Consider the following 23038-nt stretch of genomic DNA (forward strand, 5'->3'; position numbering starts at 1 on the left):
TTTGCTTGATGTATAGCCACAGCTGGGGGCCTGTGGGAGGGGACGGAGAGACAGCTGGCAGGGCAAAGGGTGAGTGTAACGAGGAGTGTGTGTGACAGCCACAGTGACTCCTTTGTTCCCACTCTCTTGTGCCAGTCACAGCAAATAGATGGCTGATCTGTGAAGTGACTGAATCCTTTCATAGCACCTAGACCAGATACACAGTCTACACTAGCTTTCTCCTCAGCCTGTGTGTGTGTGTGTGTGTGTGTGTGTGTGTTTGCATGACTCCATACTTCAGAGAGCTGGCAGTGGGATCAGCAGCAGGAGATTTCCACAAGAGAGCTCATAACCATCTTCCATAATGTCAGGGCTCCCGTAGAGCGCTTATTACGCTTGTGATGATAGTCATCAGTCCTCACGTAATTGTAGCACCAGTAACATTGAACAGTAGCCTGTTCGCTATATGCTAAGGTAATGAGTGTTTTTGAGGGCCTGTGTTCTCGCCGGAGTCATGGCTTAATAAAATTAGTAATTTTTGCTCTGGTGAAGAGGAGCTTTATATGTGCAGCAGTCCTGTGTGGTTTCTGGAGGAAATGCAGTTACTGTGTGCTTTGAATTCATAAAGGTGCAAGGTCACTTGAGACCTGTTATTCAATCTACCTTTATTAAACTTGTGGGTGTGGGTACACACGGGCATTTATCTTTCCCAGCACATTAATTTTCTCTCTTCAGAATACCAGCATTCTTTAGATAATAGACCAATGGCTAGAGGATATACGCCATAGCTTATTCTCTACAATCAAAGGTGGCTTTTTTTTTTTTTTTTTTCTCTGAAAGCTCTACACTAAAGCATCCTCTCTCCCACCACCATTTAGCTTTCCAATGATTTTTTTTTTTTTTTTTTTTTTTTTTTTTTTTTTAGGAGTTCAATAAGCCTTTTCAGTGGCTGACTTCTTCCTCTGAGTATCTGAACCATTTAGTTCAAGTAGGACAAGTAAAAATAGCTATGAATCAATCCCAAATGTTCTTGGGCTCTTCGCACATCTCGATCTAGGCTAGCACAAGCCAACAGGGAATGAAGCATTCAAAGCTGGGCAGAATGACTGGCAAACTGGCACTTTAGTGGAGGGCATGTTCATTAAGTACGTGACTGGTGGCAGCGATTTGGGCCTTGACACACTTTAAAAGCCATTAAAGAGGCAGCGGTGGATTATGGTTTGTTGAGTTATGATGGTGATATGACCTTTTCATTATTACATGCTTCAGTGGAGATGGTAATCCTCTGAGCTATTGAATTTAGCTAAGTGGAGACCATGTTTCCATTAAGAAATGTATATGATGTGTACAACACCGCAGCAGAAGTTCATGGCAGACCAAATTATCGATTGCGCTGAAATGTCACATGGCGGTGTGATTCTGCGACAGACCTGCAGGGAGAAGAAACAACGCGCTGCATGGGGACAAAGAGCAACTGTAGATCTTGAGATTATTTGCGATGTAGGATGTATTCATACTTTTGAAAAATGATTTGCATAAGCCGCCTTTGTCAAATGAAAAACTCGTTTTTATTTTTAATGTTAATTCTCATAAATCACTGCTGACAACTCACTTTAGCCATGCTAAAGTTGACCCACACTGTTGATATATCACTGATATCACTGTTGCTTCCGCCCTCTGATTGAATTGTAGACGCTAGTGCGGCCTAATTCACTTCTTTTCATCTCATTCTTACATAGGAACAGCTCTGCAGTATTTGCAGGGACCTGCAGGTAGCTTGACTGCATCACACCAAGTGCTTCTAGATAGATAGATAGATAGATAGATAGATAGTTACTTTATTAATCCCCAAGGGGAAATTTTCTCGCTACAGCAGCATTTATAGATACAGGAAATAAATAAAATAACAGTAAAAAATATTAAATATAAAAAGACACAGTATATACAATAAAATAGAATACAATAGAATAGAATAATTAAATTAAAACTAACTAAACAATAGTGCAAAGTTTTTTTTAATATTTAAACAACCAAGAAAAACAGACAACAGACAACGGTGTTATTGTTGTGTGATGGATTTTGCCAGAGGTAAGTTATTGTACAGTCTTATTGCAGCGGGCAGGAACGATCTCCTGTATCGGTCCTTGTGACAGCGGAGCTGGAGGAGTCTTTTGGAGAAAGTGCTCCGCTGTCCCTGCAGAAGGTGGTGGAGAGGCGGGTCAGGATTATCCAATGTGGATAATAGTTTCCTAGAACTAGTTTTACCTTATATTACTTTAGCAAATGACTAAACATTGGTGCACAGCATGACAAACTGTTCACAGCCCGAATGGGAAACAGAAACAAAACTAATGTATGCGTTTGTGAGATGAAGAGAACAGTAAAAAGGCCAGAACTAAAATGAGTCAGAATCAAGCAGCAAGTGTGATCACCCGTTGTTTTGTGAATGGGTGTCATGAAGCCTCGAGTTCATATAATGGCTGTCATCATCTTCCAAGTTCGTAGGGTGAATTGACCATATATGGACGAGCTTGGCGGGAGCAAGCGGTGAATCTGACTCAATCTGATTGGAAACCCCATGAAACTACATAATGCCCACCAATAGCCGTAACCTGACTGCACCACAAGTCTGTCAATCAAACAGACAAGCCCCCAAAAACATGGCTTTTTGAAGCTTATTTTGTGTTATTTTGAGTGACTTTAGCTAACCAAAATGACTCACTGAAGAAATTTATTGACTTTGTATTTTATGAGAGAAGTTGAATGGAACCCAGAGGCTTTTTAGAGCACTTCCAGAAAGAAAACTTGCTTTTTATTTTTTTAGGAATAGGAAACAGATTTATTGTACTTTGCAAGCAATATTCTTCCATGCTTGCAGCATTGCAGGTTAACACTGCATAAACTACATTATCAAGAAAAGTCAAAAATATATATGACGATGTAGACTGAAAATATTACCCAAAGCTGCTTTACCAGCAGTGTACAGAGTTTGTGTGTAGACCTTATCATTCTCTGTTGACTCCGACTTTGAGGGGCACAAATAAGCTCCAGAAACAGTTCCATCAAAATTTCGTGGGAAACTTTGCATTTCAATACAAACACTAGGGTCGAATATTCGTCGTCTTCCTGTGTATACAACTGTTCGGGTCTCCCTGATAGGATACGGTCTGAAAGCAATCCTGGTTGTGTATGTTTGTCTAAACGCCGAGCAAAATGAAAGCCTGGCCTTGGTGGCTCAGCAATCATTTGCAATGGAAATTCCCTGACCTGGGATGCCCAATCCATCACAACCCATTTAGCTCAATGGAGCACATGCCAGCCCTGCCAGCGCTGTGAGCAAAGGGAGTTAAGCTCCTATAATGTAACAAAGCAGGTCTGAAAAAAGCTTTTTAGTCATCAGCTTTCCAGTAACCTTTTATTTAAAAACACAAAGACTATAGTCATAAATGTAATGCTTTTTGCAAGTAGACTGTCTGTAACTTTTTATGGTCAAAGTGAATCCATTTAATCAAATCTATTTTTACATTAAATCAGTAAAAATAAAAAAATAAATCTTTTCACAACATCAATGCCAGCTCTTTCAAGGACCGAACTCATTAAATTAGGAGCTAAACCAAATATGATGTTTACTTAATTTGCTGAATTGCACTATTTTATACTTTTAATTTAGTCCCTCTTGACTCAAATCTTCTTCTTTTTTTTTTTGTATTGCTAATTCACTCGAATGTTTGAGCTTCACTGTGGAGAATAATGTGTGTGTAGAGTTTGATGCCAGAATACTTTTTTTTTTACTTTCATCTGTTGTAAGAGAAATACTTAAATCTCTGTGCACTGGCAGGAGTTTGTGATATCACAACTAGTTTGGAAGCCAGTTGTGGTCCAGTGTGTAATCTGCAGAGATGTGATGTGGAAGCTTTTAGTACACATTCACTGACAGTGGATATTACAGTGAAGTAGGTTATAGGAGACATCTTTGGCTGTAGGCAAATGAGGTAAGATCAGAGTGAGCCCGATCAGACATGTATACCATATTTGAAAAGCTTACATCAAAGTGAAATTGGACCTTTTCTTCCTGTTGTTTTTGTGACATATTTTCAGTCTAGCTCTGTCTCGTTTGGAAAGTATACAGGTGCATAACACAGGGCATGATAACGCACTCATACAGTGAATGCACTTGTTATTTTCTGCATTTTGATAATTGAAATTGAAATATAAATATTCTAAAGAGTCCATTTTGAACCTACTTTTTGATCTTTAATATTGTTCTTTGTGTTTGCAAAGTGTATTGGGCCCATGTTCCCGAGTGATTTTGCACTCTGAATAGAATAGGATACAATACAATAGAATTGCAGCTGGACTACAACACGTTTCCTGAAGTTTACTGTTGTTTAATCAGCATCGCAACAACCAAGAATTCATGCCACTCAGTTTCAAACTGTAACAAATCAAAATTAGAGAACATTAGTATCCAGTAAAATAAAAAAATATTTAATTGATACATGCTATAAATGTATGCTGTTATTTTTCACCCTGGTAACATTATCTTTGTACTTGTTCATTTATTTTGAAATAAATCGTTAACGTGGTAAGGTGGGTACCATGACACACGAAGCCTGACACCTACAGTAATTAGCGTACCATTGCCATACTGCCCGTGCTCCTGGCCAGTTCTGTTCTCCTTTCTCTCTAAAAGGAGTGAAACTAACCCTTTAGCTACAGTACTGTTCTTGCATAATCCCGCCTGCTCTATTCTGAGATTTACACGTAGCTCATGCCTTGTCAGCAGAGTGCAGGTTCGTGGGATAACTGTGTGTACAAATAACTTCCCAAAGCACCCGCCTTTTGGTTTTCATTCAGCTCACAGAAGCTGCACCGACATTATCTTCCTCGGGAGCAGCGATAATCCAGTTTAGGGATAGAATATCCCTCAAGAAGAGCATTCAGTTAGCTGAGAGGAGATAACCACTGTCTGTTTTATGAATGAGAAACCCCACAGAGCAGAATGTAAAAGCCAGTGTTACTCTATTGTCTTCTGCTTGCGTGCGCATCTTTTCCATAACAACCTTTGGTCTGGTACATTTCTCCTGCTGTCTGGGTGTAATTTTAGCAGTTTGAGGAAATGAAATTGCAGGCTTTTTTTTTTTTTTTTTAATTGCTAAACTGCAGAATCAGAAGATGCTTGAGCTTGACCCTGCTGAACTGAACGGTCGGGGCCAGTTAAAACACAGTGAATGAATGCAGATTGTTAAGAATTTCTGCCTTTGAGTGATTTATTATTTTTTTTTTTTTTACATAAAAGAAGTGAGCAGAAAGCACTTTGATTACCCAATCGCTTCTTTTGTAAAGTTTGTGTTTTATTTTTTTTGGCAAAGTTTGGATGAGCCAGAAGAGCAGGCATTTGGAAAGGCAGAGGTATTGATTTGCCCTGCAGGAACATGTTTTGATTAGTTACATAGTGAGTAACTGTAGCGAGTCCTAACTTGTCTGTCGTGATGTTCTTTTTGTTGTTTTTTCAATGAAAGCCTAGTTTCATAACCTGAACTGTGTCAGAGTTTTTAATAGACTAAAGGCAGTTTATGTTTATGTGGTTGTTTGCCTTCTCTGAAATGCACCCACTTAGAGAGAGAGAGACAGAGATGCTCGGATGTGCTCGCTGTTCTGCTAGAGTAGTCAAGGTCACTTTATGATGGAGGCGTTTTTCTGCTTGTGAATGAAGAATGCTTGCTGGTCCTTCCTTGCGCTACAACGCCTTCCGCCTCCTCCAACAAAACCACACACACGGATACATACAGGCTTCGCAGTTAGACAATGGGACTATAGACCTGTTTCCATGACTTTCCTCTCTAACCAACCAAAAAGCACCATTTATCCCCGCCTTGGTCACATGACCTGACAGGGTTTTTGTGTGGTCCCCTCTATACGTACCCCCCTTCCCACACACACAACCACAGATAGAGGTCCAGTGAACTTTTTCAGGGTGGCTTGTTCCTTGAAGCGTGGCCCCAGAGGCTCCAATCGTTGTTGTCTGCAGTGATCAGTCAGAGGGGAGCTCCGGTCAAACTACCCCCCCCACCCCAACTCTGCTGCGTTTGAAGAATTACACTTTGATGTTTTTCTACAGCACAAACTGTTGTCTTTGGAAGCAGGTCACAATTTTCACTGAGTTACATTTGACTCTCTTGAGTTCACTCCAGTTTTTAGCAACTGTTTCATAGCATTGGAAAAAGGAACTTTTCAAAAGCTTTGCTTTTGATAAAGAGAAAATTTAAGAATCTACAGTGGGAGAATTTTGTTCTTTCTTAGTCTTCAGTCTCTTTGTTTCTCCCATGTGGTGGAATTAAGATAGTACTTTCACTTTTCAAACTTGTTCATTGAGTATACTAAAAATAATATACGAATATATAATATCTATATGTAACAGACGAAACCATGCAAAACACTAGTTTATCAATGATGAGGGATTATTTTATATATATATATATATATATATATATATATATATATCGGAGTTAGAAAATATTTGATGGTTTGACTTCTGTGTTGCCTATGATGAGAATATATTGCGCTTTGCATTAAACTGAACTTTGGCTGAAAAGAAAATGTGGTGTGAAGGAGCTGAGATTCAAATTTTGCTGACAGACTAACCTTTTTCTGCGCTATTGTTTTTGTACAGATTAAACAAAGATGTAACTGGCTAAAGTTTTAGAGGTGCTGGTTGATAAAGTGTCATCCCTTTGGACAAAGCTAGGCTAAGTTTTTCACCTGTTTCTAGTCCTTATGCTGATGCAAACTCCTTCAGTTGCATTTAATGTAACCTAAGAAAGCAAATTAAACGTTATCAATCTCTTTGCTATGAATATTACACAACTGTAAAAAGCTCGTCTGAAGCATTGTAATGCTCAGCATTTGGCCAATTTAGAGAACATGAAAGGTTTCAGCTGCCAAGCCTTTAGCAGTTTTTCCCCCCTTTTTATTTGCTTAAATTGTTTGTTTTTATGTGACATTATTTATTTACAATGAGCATATTTAGAAGATGGCATTTGGCCCATGTAGTTCTCAAGTAAATGTTTACAATCGTAAACACTTGGTTGAATCCATATCATAGTCTGCATGGATATTAGATCCATCCACCTCTGTTTGGAGTATACATGCAGTCACATTACAGATCCCAGTCTGTTCCTTTAAGTAGGCTCCTCTTCCCTGCCTCATCCTAATGGTCCAGCTATGCAAGTTGATTACACCAAAGACCCCATGGGCCTGCAGCCAGACCAGCCAGTGTGGAGCCTTGGGACGCACATAGCATAGCCAACATTTTTTATCTCCCTAACCCTCGTCTCTGGCTGAGGTAATTTAAGGTTTAGAAGCCGCTGTTATCAGCCTCAGAATTCAATCAGAGGTCTGTGAAAGCCTTTTGGTAAAGATCAGAACTGATGAGCGGTCGAGTGTGCAGAATTTCTTTGGAGGAAATTGTGATGGTAATGTGTTTTTCATGGGAACTCGAGGATCTCAACCTGCTTATTACTAAAATAGAGGCTAACGTCTATCTGCTGAAAGCACAAATCATCATATACTCTGATTTACTCTCAACACAGCTAGAATCCAACATTCCCTGACAAAATTAATGTTTTCTTTCAGCTTCTGCTTTGGATCCACTTTTGAAGGCAACATTGGTCAAACAGGATTTTCATAAGTCAGTCCTACTATGTTCTTTAGTTTGGAAGAAATACACTTTGGAGAGTGGGTGTTTGACCTGGATAGGCCGCTTCCAACAGGGCTGAGAAGCCTGAGAGCAGAAGGTCACACTGTCAGTGACTCACAAAGCCTGTGGGCACACGCACACGCACACACACACACACACACACACACACACTTTTCCCTAACTGGCAGTGAAAAGCCTTCCAGGGTAAACACCTAATTGTGTGCCTCTTTTTTGTTTTAAAGCTCTCAGTGCCCGACCTTGATGCTGACTGATATTGAGTTATGTAATGGGGGAGGATGGCATGTTATTTTTAAATCTAAAGAGAAAAGAGATTGTGTTTGAACAGAGCCCATAGCCTATTGTGTTTCAGTTAGTTAGAGGCAATAGAGGAAAAAAACAACATGTGTTATAGTCAACTTATGCAACGCTCTTGAATACACATGCTGTAAGTGCAGAGGATTAAAATATACACACACGGGTATTTTAATCGTACGGCTCATGTTTCATAAGCACTTAAATATCCCAGAATATCATGGGCTGAGATCGATTAGAGACAATGATGAATATCATTCATAAACAATGTGTCACCATGTTTGTCAGCATTTTGAAACCTATTGAATGCTGAAAACATCAAATACATTCAAATAATAATCCAAATGAATTCAGTCATCAATCATCATATTGACAAAGAGAAAATGGCCCTTTGGCTGTTAAATGTGAAAAGTTTTGGATTAATTTTAGATCAAACATGACCACTTGGTTGTTTCTTGTAGTTGTAGAGTTATCCGGCCAATAGTCAGATTTGTTTGATACTGTTTATGTATTTTTGTTTTGTATTATTATTCCTTATATTTACTTAAAGGAATAGTTTGACATTTTGTTTTGACATATGTTGATTCCGCTTTAGAGATGATAGTACTGTATTTGTTTTTACTGACATGACTGTCATCATTTTTGTTGTTGTTTACTGTACCTTGACACACAAGTCACTTTCTTTTAATGCCTTTTTTTTTCCCCATCTTCCATTCCGTGCTGAACGTGGGTTAAGTAATGCCCTGTCAATTTACATAATTGACATTTGTTTTCAGTTTTTTCTTTCTGCATTTCAGACAGAGAAGACGAAAAGGAGGGTCTCGATGATTGATGACTTGAGTGGAGTGTTGACTGCAGCTAAGAGCATGATAATTTAAGAATATGGGTAATTAACACAATTTGTCATGATTGAACTACAAAACAAAAGTGTAAACATCCAAAGCTGGTAAGAAGTATGCAGTAAACTACATTTATTACATCCATATCCATTTTTACCACTTATCTGCTGTGTTGTACACACGGGCTTGGTCCATTTCCCTCTGAACCTGTTTGAACCATCTTGGAAGTCTGCGAGAGTCAGCAAAAGATTCTCCTGTGTGACCACGTTCCAATATTATCATTATAAACTATCCCATGGGATAATAGGACGGTACTTGCACAACCCATGGGCAGAGAGACCAAACTAAAACAGTGTATTTTTACTTGACATTACACCCAGGAGTGATTGGTCCAATTAAGTAGCTGCTGTAGCAAGCAGGTTGTATACCTATTAACATTGCCTTTTGAGGTTGTCACTCCTGACTGTGGCCGTTTACTCCGTATGTAATGTGGCATTTGGACTATATTTTTGCTGGGAAAATCTGTTTTAACTGCTCTGTTTTTTTTTCTTTTTTTTTGTGTGTGTGCAGGTAATATAGGAAGCCACTTATACCACCCATTCAGTCTTATTTTTGTAAAACTCGTAAGGTCATGTTTTCATGACTGCTTTCAGTTGACAGTTTTGTAATGTAATCAAGCAATACTGTTTGTTTTGATGATTTACAGACCTGGCATTTGCATACAGGGAGGACTGTTGATGATGATGATGATGATGATGATGATCTGGACTCTGAGAAGATGTAATTCAGTGGAGATTATTTATCCAATAAGAATGGCTTGCTGTATATGGCCTGTGATAATTTCATTACTGGTTGTCTCTTATCAAGTTCAGACTTCCTTCTGAGACTTTGACAAGCAGGAATTCTGTCTTTCCCAGTATCCGGTTTGAACTAGTCATCCTGGGATTTTGTATTTTTGCATGTTAAAATGTTTTGTTTATCCATTTCAATAAGAAAAACTATCATATTGTATCCAGCCACAGGGAGTTACTGGTGTGTTCTTAGTGCCTGTTTTGTTTTAGGAAGCAGGATATTGGGTTATCATACACCTACCTATGAGGGGTTGTTTTCAAGGTGGTGTGTAGTCTTGATATGTCTTTCTGCTCTCTACAGTGATCACATATAACACAGACCACTGTATGCTGAAACTTTTGGATCACAAATGCTGAGTTTGATGATTACAAGTAAACCTTGTTACTCCTCTGAAATGGAATAAATTTGGATGTGTTCTTGAATATTAGATTATCCCCTGAGGTGTTGTGGAATTATCTTTGCCTGACAACCTCCTCTGCAAGCAAACTGTGGGGATGTGAAGTTCATTTTGTGTTCAGAAATAATGGGAAAGAAAATGTCTGAATAAGAAAAAGGGGTTATGAAACACTTATCAGCTGAATGACGTCAACACCTGTCTGACATTATTCAAAACCTGCTTTTTTTTTCACCCCATTTTTGGTTTTCAGCTGACACTTTGATCTTGAGCCATTTAGAAATGAGTGTAACCATAAGCTCACATCCTTGAATCACCAACACTACAGGCAAACAGTAATAGTGTGTGCTGTGGTTCGAGTGACTTGAGTCACTTCAATAGTATAATAAGCAATTAGTGATAATTAGTCTGTTTTTGAAATAATGCATCATGTATAATTTCCTGTTTGTAGATACAATGGTTATTTTTACTTTATTTAATGCTTAAAAAGAGTTGAAATGAGACCAAAAAAAGGATGAAATACTACAGGTTACATCCAAATTTTAGGTTTACTCAACTAGATTTTTGCTTTGGTCAAAGCTACAATGCATTTACAGTATGCGACTACGCAGTAGTCATGTCGATGGCTTGCAAATCAAATCCCAAGTCACTGCTACACCAGTTTCCAAGATTCCCCCGTGTTGCCAGTCATTAATATCTGATTTTGACCTTTATGTTTATTGGTAGTAATTTAATAAAATTACATTTTCTTTCAAACTTGCACACTTAGGCTCAATAGCTCTTGACTGGAACAACAAACCACCAGTCAGTAGCCACTCTGAACCGAACTGCTTCTGGATCACCTAAAAACCAAGTTTATTTCTGTAATTCACTGAGATTTTACATCTGCTGAAAGAATTTATAAAACCACAACAAACTGGGCACATGTAAACACTGCAGCAGTCATACTGAGTTTGACTGTATATCATAAACGTCCCAGGCTGGACTGTGACTTTAAAGGAAACGGGGATTTAAATTCCTCAGCGGTGTTGTACCCAAACATTCAGGTTTTGAATTTTGACTAGAAACCAGAAGGGGGAATGTAGACGGGGGTGACCTGGAGGAATTTTGATCGGCTGTCGACAGATATGGTTCAGCGTCCCGAATGGGTCAGCTGGGCTCAGAGAGCACAAAGGCAGGGCAGTCAAGAGGTTTCAGTTTCCCTGACTAACAGCTGTATAGATAACAAAAGTATACTATAGGTCCTCCAAACTTTTTTTACTTACTGAGGCCACAATATGTAAGGTTGACTTTGACTAACCACTTGACAGCTGTGCTCACATGCAGCTCTGTCTTCTTTCGTGTCTTTTCTTGGCTTGGCACAAGACAAAACTTCTTCAACTTCTTGTTTTGTTTTCACTGGTGTTGCTGTGTTGAAATAATTTCCTACTTGGATGCTTGCCTTTCTGAGGCTCTATGGGAGTTTGTCTCAGAAGTAAAAGTCCTGGATGTTCGCATTTATGGAACTGTACGAACCAAAACTGACCTCAGCTTGGGTGGAGTAAACATCTGTTTTTGTGTGTCATTTGCACAGATTGACTGTTGAGCTCTCAGTCTGAAATGAAGATGTCATAGCCTCGCTCAAACACTAAATGTTTAATTTGGGCATTTAGCCTCATTATCAGTGTTTTGTTTTTTTGCGACAGTATGAACCGTCTGACTCACTCTGTTGGTGCTTGTTGCAGACTGTTCAGGCTCTGTGGTAATCAGGGGGAGCTAGTAGTGGAAGTGAAAGTGTGAGTTGCATTGGTTGATCATTTCTGGCTATATTTTGCCAACAATATTGAATTTGTTGGTCAGTCTGACAGTCCAATGCTTTGGTGCAAGCTGAAATACACTCAGGGGCCACTTTATCAGGTAAATCTTTCCATTTTAAAATCATTTCATGCAACTATTTAGCCATAAAGTATACTTTTATAATGCCTATGATGACAGAGTTTGTGTTTAGTGGTGGCGGTATTGTACTGGACTACATTATATTAAGAGGTGTTTCTATTAATCGGCTTGCCTCGTATTTAAACGGGGACAACACATTTAAAACACTTCCCAATTTAATGTAGAACAGTACAGTACTACATATGAATATGTTGTGCATTTTGGAGTAATCACAAAGAGTAAGAGGAAAATTCCAATTTGTCAGTTTTCTTTTCTTCTTGGGACACATTTGCCTTGAATTGCAATTTATTGTACAGGTGTACCAAACAAAGTGGCAACTGAGTGTATCTCAACAACTAATGGATGGATTGATGGAGCATTTGACATTCATGATCCCCAGAGAATGAATCCTACTGACTTTGGTGATCCCTGTGGCTTTTTTTCTACAATCACCATTAGCTTGATGTCTTTGATAGCATGAAAGATCTTGACAACTACTAAATGGATTGCCTTGAAATTGCAGATATTTGAGATTACCAGAGGATACATTCTAATATATTTAACTTTATAAATATTTAAAACCCTGCAAAACTAATGATATCCCCACCAGTCTCAGCTGTACTTTGGAATCGCAGATATTAGTTTGCCAAGAGGCTAAACTAAAATGGTTTAACTGAGAAGTAATGCCTGCTATCAGCATGTTAGTATTGGCACTGAGCAAGTTTGCATGCTGGTGTTACCATTTGAGTAGCGTACAACCTCACAGAACCACTAGCTGGAGATGCTTAGTGTTCTTTATGAATATTGTGAAAGATTGATATGTTCTTAAAAGGACGGAAAAAGGAAGAATGAAAACATTGGGTTAGTTTTTGGTGTGTTAAATGCCTGATAGGTTAGCTGCCTACTGTAAGGTATTAAGGCTTCAGTAGTTTAGAGTTACACAGTGGAGGGGGATTGCTAATAAGGTATTCATAAACTATAAACTATAATTACACTTAAGTAATCTAATAAACTCAGTTCTGTATTTTTTATTTTTAGGGATGATACTAGTGCATTATTTACCTGTTTTTACATGGGAATTTTAACTTTGGACTCCATCGATCTTTTCTTGCTTGCTGTCATCTTCTCTTTGAATTTTGCCGCTTTTTTCACTGACAGACCTGTTTCCTCTTTTCTCAACAAACGCCTACTTCCTCCTTCTGTCTCTCTCAGCTCTCTCTTGGTTGCTCTCTAGCCTTAGGTGAAGCACCGCACACACAGTTGTTACGTTTTTATCCATGGCTTATGATGCTGAAGGCCCTTTCCTTGCAGGCAGATCGTCAGACTAAAGTTGCTTCAAAGTAAAGCTACTTTCTCTGTCCTCATATAGCAGCTGCATCCCCTGCAAGCAGGTTCATTTGGAAGAAAGCTAACAGTCCTGTTGGTTGTCAAGTTTTCCGGGTGAGTCCTCACGTCTTCATGGTGTTTTTTTTGTACCTTGTATTCGGGCTGCACAGGATACAACAGGCCTCAGGGTGCGGCAGTGTGCTCCCCTGCCTCCTTTCCTCCCCAGTGTGTCACCAGTGGGCATGAACATTGTGGTTAGATGTTTTCAGTCGGGAGTAGTAAATGTCTTGGTATGTATTGGAGATGCTTTCTGCCTCATCCAAGATGGGACTCGTGTGGGTTTTCTACATCTAACCATAGAGGAATTGTAATGTCAAAGAACGGATGAGTTTTAAGAGAGTTGACTATTGTGGCCCCATGGTTTGGGGGGATGGAAACGCAGTGTCAGTAGTTTATGATTTTGGAAAGGCCAAAGAAGGAGCGTTCACAGCTGATAAATCTGCTGCAGCTGAAAGTAATTACTTGGCAATATGAAGGTTCCTTCACAATACATATTATGGATTAGTTGTGTACCTTTGGGCCTAATTTTGCAGTGTATTCTTTTTTTGCTCTGGCAAATGTCTTTTTTTTTTTGTCTCCTTGTCTCTGAGCGTTCCAGTGTTTTGATTATCTGGGTTTGCAGAATGCCAGTACCTCTTGTTTCTGACTCACTTGTTTACCTCAATTTGCCAGCTTGCTCTGCTTACAACACACTATTGTACCTTGTTTAGCAATACACTGTACCTCCATGCTCGCTTGTTGTCCTGTGTGTGTGTGTGTGTGTGTGTGTGTGTGTGTGTGTGTGTGTGTGTGTGTGTGTGTGTGTGTGTGTGTGTGTGTGTGTGTGTGTGTGTGTGTGTGTAGATTTATAGACATACATACAGTAGATTCAGCTGTGCCTGTGCTCGGTATGAGTGCAAAAGTGGACTTGGTGTCTCCTTAGCGGGCGAACGCCTCTGCAAGAGGTCGGCTGTCTGCTGGTGAGAGTTGTTACGAGCTGTTGGTACCGACATTTGACAGGATATCCTGGTTGCAGTAGTGCTGTTAGAGCTAGGGCGGGTTTGTGAAACAGAGGCCTGCTGAGGAGCACACTGCAGGAATCCCACACACAAGTCACGAGGCTGTTGTGATGCTTGTCAGTTATACCTTTAAACCTTCCAAGATGCTCAACTGAATACCTAAAAATCATCTGGTGCTCTGTTGATGATTTCTCTATTTGTATCTTGTTGGTATAATCATGCATGTTGAGTCTGTTAGAACCTGGCACTTCCTCCTTTGGTTGAATCTCAAAGCCATATTTCTCAACCGTGACCCCAGCTTTTCCCCTGTTCCTTTTGTCTTCTTCCTTTGTATCTGTTTTGTCAGCCCTTTGTCTTACAGCCAGCGGGTTTTCCTGTTGGCTCAGTGTTGGGTATGTGTCTTGGGAGGGATTGGACAAGATTCCTACTTTCAGTGCACTCTTTCTGTCATGCTGCACTCGTTGGACTATGCTGTGTTGTATGTTAATCACATCAGCGATTCCCAACCAGAGGAATTTGTATTTTGGCCTCTGGTGAAGGCATGACAGAAAAAGTTTGAGAACCACTGGGATAAATGCTTAAAATGTTTGGTTTCAGCCAGTAGTAGTACCACAAATGCAAATACAACTAACATAAACACTGATTATTCAATTGGATAAAAAACATAGTGTGACATGCACTTTTATGCTCACTTCTGTGATATTTATAGTTAAATAATATCCAGTTTGAAGCCACTTGACAATAACACATTTGGAAAAAGACAGGCGGCGTGGTGCTCACATTCATTGTGCAGAACTGCTGGGGTTTCTGACAAAAGTGGTTTGGAAACTCTGACTTTCATGAATTAAAGGGTGTTTCTGATATGCACACATGAAAAGCGTAATGTGATCATCCCGTGGCTAGTAGGTGTGAGAGGGCGTCATGCTCAGAGCGACAATAACTCTCGGTCCTCTGCGCCATGTCGGTGGCCTTTTGTCTCAACTCTCATAAAGGATGGTGTTCTTTTTAGAGACGGACACCACATACACTCACACACACTCACACACTCACACACTCACACACACACACACACACACACACACACACACACACACACACACACACACACACACACACCGGCCCCTGCAGCTAAGCGGGCCCTTTGTAGAGGCATCAGATGAAGACCTAGAAGGGGTTCTTTTGAAATCCACCCAGCACATAAGCTAATACAGAAACACCCACACAAAGGCACAGATACAGATGTCTGCATATACATTTGTTGAAGTTTTCACCCTGAAGCAATAAGTTGATGCACTCTCCCACACTAGAAATACACACAATAATGTAAAACGTTGTGTTGCATACACACTCTGCACAAACAAGAGCCTGAGCAGCCAGATGTAAAAGGTAGAGAGGATACATTTTTCTGTAGCCTGAAAACAAAGATTTGAATTGTCACGGTGACCGCTTACTGCTGCTTTTTTCAGGGTCTTTGTGGGTAAAACGGGCTAAAAATGATTTTTTTTTTTTTTATTGCTTGTTGCATGTTTGGTTTCACATATCTAATTATATGATGTTGCTGTTTATGACAACAACAGATTAAAGTGTTTGTAAAACCATAATAAATGCCATTTGGAATTGGGTCTAAAACTGCTTAAAATAGTCAGTGTGAGTCAGTGTTTCTTATGAAGCGTCTGGAACATAGCTTATTTAGGAACAAGTTGTAAGCTTGGGCCAGCAGCCATGTGGTCTGCTGTAGGGGGTTGAGGGTTATGATGATGAGGTACATCATATTTTGGAAACTTTGTTTGAGCTGTAGAAACAAGATGAGTCAAAGAGATCTAATCCAATTCAAGGTTAGGAAATTTGATCAAATGTTTATAACTTAGAGGAAGAATTTATTTAAAACATATAATTTAATGGTAATTGAATTAGAGAATTAATAAAATATATTTATTCTAATCACAGATTTGAATCAGATCAAAGTTTAACCTCTTTATCATTGATAGTTCACTAATACTTAAACAACAGGGGAGATCATGAGGTCTATGAGGGGTTTTACATGTGTCGGGCTGCTTAGACTGTGCCAGCTCAAATGTTCAAAATCAAATCACCTATTATTTAAACCCTGACAAATTGGGGGCGGGGGGTGTAAGGTTAACATTTTAGTTTAAGTTTTAACAAAGGCTTTTATCCTCTTAGAAAACTGATGGTCAATAGGGCTGAGTGCTGTTTGGTCACACTGCCATTGTGTGTAAAAACTGCTGACTCACTGTTTTCTCACACCATTAAGATTCCCTCTGAAAGGTCCAGGAGGGACCTATTTTTTCTTCTTTCTCTCTCTCCATCAATGAGTCTGTGAAATGTTTTCATTTTACTGTCATGCTGCTGTTTGATTTGAAGGACTAATAAAAGTAGCAAAGCTATTCAGTTTATTTTGTGAAACCGTATATTTTTTTTACATCCTTACTCGTGCATTTAAAAAAAAGAATAATAATTTGTTCTTTGTTTTTTCTCTCAGATAACTTCTTTAATTCTCTTCCAGATGCTTTTAATGAAATAAATAGTTTGGAAACCAGTCTTTCTGTTTCTAATCCTCTTTCTTTCTTTTCTGTTGCTCTCTTCTCTCGCCTGTTTATTTATTTTTATTTTTTTACCATTTTATCCTCTTCTTTTCTCCATTTCCTCTTTTCTCCATTTCCTCTTTCTTTTTTTGTCTTTCCTTCTCTGTCTTGGTTTTCATTATCCTTTGTTGTATTTTCTGTCACTTGCCCTATTCCTTCATAATATGAACCTTTACACTTTATTTTAATCAACTTTAAATGTCATTTCACGTTTACTGCCTGTCTCTGCCTCCCTTTAATCTCCGTTACTTCTCATTCCCTTCCTCCTTCTATTTCCTCTCATGTTCCCTTGCATTTCTCACCTTCTCCCCTGTCCTCACTCCATAGACTATGTGATCCTCACATTACACATCATGAATTATTGAGATGAAACCCAGCACTCCCCAACAAATCATAGCACTTCTCTCCCCTCTGTTTCCTCTCCTCTTACCCTCCCTCTCCTCTTTATTGATGGTTTTGTTCCTTAATTTTGACCTCTGGAAGCGGATCAGATCACCGGTTTCTTCAAAAGATTTAGGTTTTTTTTCTCTCCAGTCTTTTGGAGCTAATCCTGAGGAATTATGGCTGCTCTAACAGGGCAGCACATGCCTCTCTAGTTACAGCAGGTGGGAGAGTATTTAAGGACAAATGAATTGCATACATACACATTCATAGCTCACAATACCTTACTGGACTGGAGCCCAGTTAAACTATCGGTTTGATGGTTTTGGCAGCATGTTAATTAATATAGCACATTAGTGCAATTAAACCAGCGAAATGATTATGTATCAAAAAAAGAAAATGTATGTTTATTAGTGGTTTTTTTGTGTTTTTATTTTACAATGCCTTATGTTCTTTTTGGTCAAATTGTGCAAAATAATGTTCTGAAGAGAGAGAAACTTGGCAGGTAATAGAGGAGAGGTTGATGAAAGCTAGAAACATTGGATGTGGTAGACAAAATTAATGAGCACAGGAAAAGAGGAGAGCAAGGAAGCGGAGTGAGATCCTGAAAAACTGTTCTTCAGATAATAAAAGATGGAGTGAGCTCTGTGTCCTGTTAACTGATTAACCCTCTGGCAGAGCGAAAAATAAACACACTCACTCACACTCGACTGAACCAGGTTGCAGCAAATCACCTGCTCTGACATGATGAGCTCTGACAGCAGCTAGCTTGATAACAAGGTTCCATTTACGGTGTAAAGAGTCTGCGATGAGATGTCAGAGTGACAGATTGGGAATTGATACGCAGACCTCCAGGCTATAGTAAATACTCATGATGACATGAGAATAGATAGAGACAAACACACACACACACACACACACACACACTAGAGAAAAGCCTGGTGTTCAAACCGTGTTACCAAGAAGTTGATTCCAGGAGCGGTGTGTGTGTCGATTGTAGGGAAAAAAAACATGTTGATCAAATGAGTGCTGGACTGTTTGTAGCTCTGCTCGTGGTGTTCTGGTGTGTTGAACCGACGTGTCTGGCAATTACATTTAAGCCTGTTTGCAAGGGATGTACCGTGACTGCCAGCAATAAGATAGGTGTGTGCCCGTGTGTGTATTCCCAATCAATAAGCCTCAAGGCCATCCATCTTAGAGTCATCCAAAGTTCTCGGAAGATGATGACAAGCTGCTGGGAATACACACATACAGATGCAAACACACACACACACACACACACACACACACACACACACACACACACACACACACACACACACACACACACTCTCGAGGTCTCTATTGAAAAAACAAAGCCAAGCTGTGTTAGCAGGAGAAGCTCCTATTTTGACACTAAAATACAAACAAATCTCCCACTCTCATTTTTTGGTAATTTTTAGCTATTTCTATCTGTTGTCACAGCACTGTACACACTAACTTAAATCAGATATTGTTACAAACACAGTTACTCATCATTCACATATACACAGATTCTTCTATGTCTGCTATAAGATAATATTAGCTAAGATATGTCATCCCAGTGGATTCACAGGTCGGGCTTTAGTTTTACATTGATACGTTTGTTCTCCTGGTGAGTACAGCAATAAAACTAATGGCAAAAACTATTAAATTAAGGCCCAACTTCTAACTAGAAAAGTACTCGGTGAGCGCAGACCTCTGCCAAAGCCAACAGTCCACTCTTCCATAATATACATTGTCCTACGAAACAATTGGGCATACTGGGACAAATCCTGGTGGACCCATGGTGCATCAAGAAATCATTTAGATCCGCTCCAAAATATAATGATTTGTTGTTTGATGTTGAAACAAGACAAAGAGTCTACAACCATGTTTGTGTGTCTGTAAGACTGTGTTTAGCAAATGGCTAATGCTAAGATGCGAAGAACTTGCAAATACACTGTTGTCCATGCTTGCCATCTCAGTTCATTGTGATAACATTCTAACATTTACTAATTAGCACATAACACAAAGCTCAGGTGAGGCTAAAGGGGATGTCATTACGGGGACATGAACGTTTGAGCCGGATTTTATGATAACCCATCCAATAGCTGTTGAGGGATTTAATCCAAAACCACAAATGTGAACCTCATGGTGCTGCCAGATGAAAAGTCGTAGGATCACGAAATCAGTCAGATTCATCATCCGGGCACCATGAATGTCTGTTCAGAAATGATCATTAAAGTGATGAACCAAACAACAAACCAACACTGAAATCCCCGGGGTCACGCTGCTACCAAACAGCTTAAAATCTCGACAGGCTTTTTAAAGAGTGTCGGCTTTATAGCTTTCATTCACTGTTGCTCCGTGTCTTCAGTGAGTATTGAGAAGGATGATAATCTGTGCATCGATGACTAACATGCTTTTGTCTGTATACAACTGAATGAATCACACATTCTGTGCGCACTGCATATGCAGTAAGGCTTGCCTTTGTGAGAAATGGTCTTATTCTAACACGGAACAAACAGGATGATGCTGCAGATGTTTTTTTTTTAAACAATATGTTGTTTCAGCAATGAGTGTACTAAGTGTGATGTGTGCCAGGTTGTGTTGATCCAGATGTACACGCCTCTGTTTTCTTTCCACTTTGCTCTTTGCACGTCTCATGCACCACCTTGCTTTTGAATGAGGACCAGAAGCTGTATTTTCTCTGCATAACGTTACAGAGGGGAGAGGCAGAAGGGAGGGAAACGGAGAGACACATAGCTGCATGCACTGAGTATCACTGAAGGCAAAGTGTCTCACCAAGTATTTAATATATATTACAAAATCACTCTAATCTTCAATGGACATACTCGTCCATATTTCGAGGGTGAAATTCCAGGCAGGAGGGGCGGAGTGACTCCTTTTTGTGGAGTTGTGACAAATGTGACTTGAGTATGGCAAGCAATTTGGAAGGAAAGATGCATCCACATCTCAAGCTATTGATGCAGCAGCTGCTATGGCAACGGGCCCTTGAATAAAGGCTATGTGGATTATTATGGGGTGACTCACTGACAATGCCAGGCCAGCCTCATCACATATACTATCTTTAAATGAACACATGCTTATCAAATGCACACATGAATAAAGAAAACTCACACAGTACTGGATGTATTATACAGTAGCACACAGACTGCAAGTAAAAGCCAATTTTGGTCAGTGTTAGTCCACACACACTTCACCATTCACTCTTCTGCTCGTGCTCATGCATATGTGCTGTATCAACACTCACAATATTCTGTTCAATGGTATTCTCCCAGGATTTAGTCCGAGCCAGTCGTTATGCATTATGGATCGAGATTAAATATGTAAACAGGCTTTTCCACTAGGAACTAGGAAGATCCAAGCTTCCTAGACAGGCTGAGAAAGTAAATTATTGATGCCTTCCTCAGTTGGTTTTGGGGATATCTTTGCTACATCTTCCACTCAATGACTGTGCACTGGTGGGTTTCATTAGACCCCCTGGAAGCACACAGAAGTGGTTTTACTCAGTTCCCCTTGTATGGTCTGGAGAGACTGTGATTTGGCTGTTTTTCCACCACAGGACCCCTAACTGGTTTATCTTGGAAAGCCACAAGGTTTCGGGTCAATCTGGCTGCCTCCTCCTCTGTCAGATATCTGACTTTTTTTAGTGGCCTCTCAGGAGTACACAGAGACAGAAGCCAGAGAGGAACCACCCAGGATTACAGGCTCAGCGTTAGAGTGTAATTGCTTGAAAGAGGGGTGAGTGTTGGTGGGCTTGTTTATTGCCGGGCGTATGAACCAGGGTGCGCATGGTTGCTTGTACAGACTCAAGATCTGTTATTGCATTTCATTTGTGCTTTGACTGACGAAATATGGGGAACATGTCAGTTTTACTTATCGATGTCTTGTAACACTTCACTTCTGAGCCTCACCGGGATGTCAATGTCAGAAAAATGCACCTAGCCACTTTTTCACTCTGTCTCTCCTCAATGTCCCAGTGTTTGAATCCTACACTTCCCTCTTCTGGAAAGAGAGATTAACTTCAGACACTTGGATGACAAAAAAGAAGGAATGAAAGCATACCATTAAAACTATATGCTCCACATTACAAAGCAATGCTTATGATTCAAAATTGTAGTCTTCAAACTATAGCCTGACATGCTGGATTTTTGCACATTTCAAAAGTTTGATAACAATATTTTGGTCATACATAAAAAGGATTCTTTTAAATGTGTCTGTTAAACATTTTTACCAAGTGGAACATTTTACAGTAGAAATATAATCGTGACAGTGCTCTTCGGAGGACAAACTTAAGTAATAAAAAAATGTCTTAATGACTCGTATAACATATATCTGGCTTTTCTTTACTGCAATTTTTGGTGTCAATTCGCTTGGTATAGTATACATGCAATAAGATATTATTGCTATATAAGGCAGCTCAAAACCCAAAATGAGATTTCCAAGTCACCTTAGAAAGCTCACCTAGAATCACAGAAGACATTTATACAAATGTTTTGAAGATTCCCCATGGTGAGTAAATTCTCCTTTTTAGGTGTAAAATTGGAGGGTTACCCCTTTAAGCTAGTGGAGTTGAGGAAGAGGTTCTGTTAGTAACCTGTTTAAGCTCTTGCTTTTGAGTCCTTCACACTGTTTAATGACGCAAAAGTGCAGCTACATCACTGCTGCTTTCTCTCCTGAACTGCTGGTACTCATGCACTTCTATCACAGTGAAAATGTCCAAAAGGACTTTCAAAATGAACTGCTTCAGTCCTGGGAAGATGCTGCTGAGTGGTTTGTGCTGTCTCTGTTGTGTGTAAATGACTGACTGAGGCCAGGCCCCAGTGATACACAGTGGATCTAAAAATAAAAATTATTGTAACTTTTCAATTCCCTCACCAACCGTGACCTTTTTAGTAAATTAGAAGTCAAATTTGGATTTGAATTACACTTGGGAGTGTACCCCGCCGGCAGGACTTAATGCTTTGCGTGTCAACAACTGCAAATTTAATTTGCCTACCGCTGAAAAAAGTGATCTCGGAGGACAAATAAAAAAAAAAATCGGTTTGTCTGCTTTAGTTTGTAAGTGGGTGTTAGATGTTATTAAATATGGTTTTCAGTACCTGTATCTACAGCAATTAGCAAGAGCTTAGTTTTAAACATAAGAGTATGGTCTGTTCTAATGAATTGCAGTTTTTGCTTGTGTGGTTTTAAACTAGGACTGATGATAGACCTTGTTGCTTTTTAGCTTGGTAGCATGACCTCAGATGGTTTAATGTTAGGGGCCAAGGTGTTTACTCTGGCACGTTTGCACAAATTGCAGTAAATGGATGTAAGTAGGTCAACTGACTAATTTCCTCAAACTTTTAATGTTGTATAAGTGTAAATTATTAGTTTGAGCTGTTCAGTGGCTTCTGCTGGAGATGAGTTTATCAGCTGATTATTAGCAGCCTCCCCGGGTGCTACACTTTTCTCAAATCTTATGTAATTTTCAGCCCCAACCTTTTCTCCTCAGTCGTATATAACATTTTCTGTATTTCAAGGAGGCTGCTGTTTGCAAACATCACCTCAAATAAGTAAGCCTAGTTCTTGACTAATGTGCCCCATTTTCTGTCTTTTTTTTTTTCTTTCCTCCTGTCCTGAAGGTTTGGATGAGCCATCTCCAGTAGTAGTGACAG

General features: G+C 39.5%; 1 protein-coding gene across 5 annotated transcripts in view; it reads left to right on the top strand.

The window, feature by feature from the left end:
• elmo1 (engulfment and cell motility 1 (ced-12 homolog, C. elegans)) overlaps positions 1-23038 on the top strand; it is a 100076-nt gene that overhangs the window by 9654 nt on the left and 67384 nt on the right. For 4 of the 5 annotated variants that reach the window (XM_069175765.1, XM_069175763.1, XM_069175766.1 and 1 more), the window contains exon 2: positions 23006-23038. This exon is cut by the window's right edge and continues 123 nt beyond it. The gene's annotated coding sequence lies outside the window, so the exon portion shown is untranslated. Of the gene's footprint in view, positions 1-13272; positions 13430-23005 lie in introns of those variants that run through there. The other variant, XM_069175764.1, reaches the window with a different exon arrangement.

This window comes from Embiotoca jacksoni, unplaced genomic scaffold, assembly GCF_022577435.1.
Source record: "Embiotoca jacksoni isolate LCO1_2020_lvr unplaced genomic scaffold, fEmbJac1.0.p SCAF_7, whole genome shotgun sequence".
Lineage (NCBI taxonomy): Eukaryota > Metazoa > Chordata > Actinopteri > Embiotocidae > Embiotoca > Embiotoca jacksoni.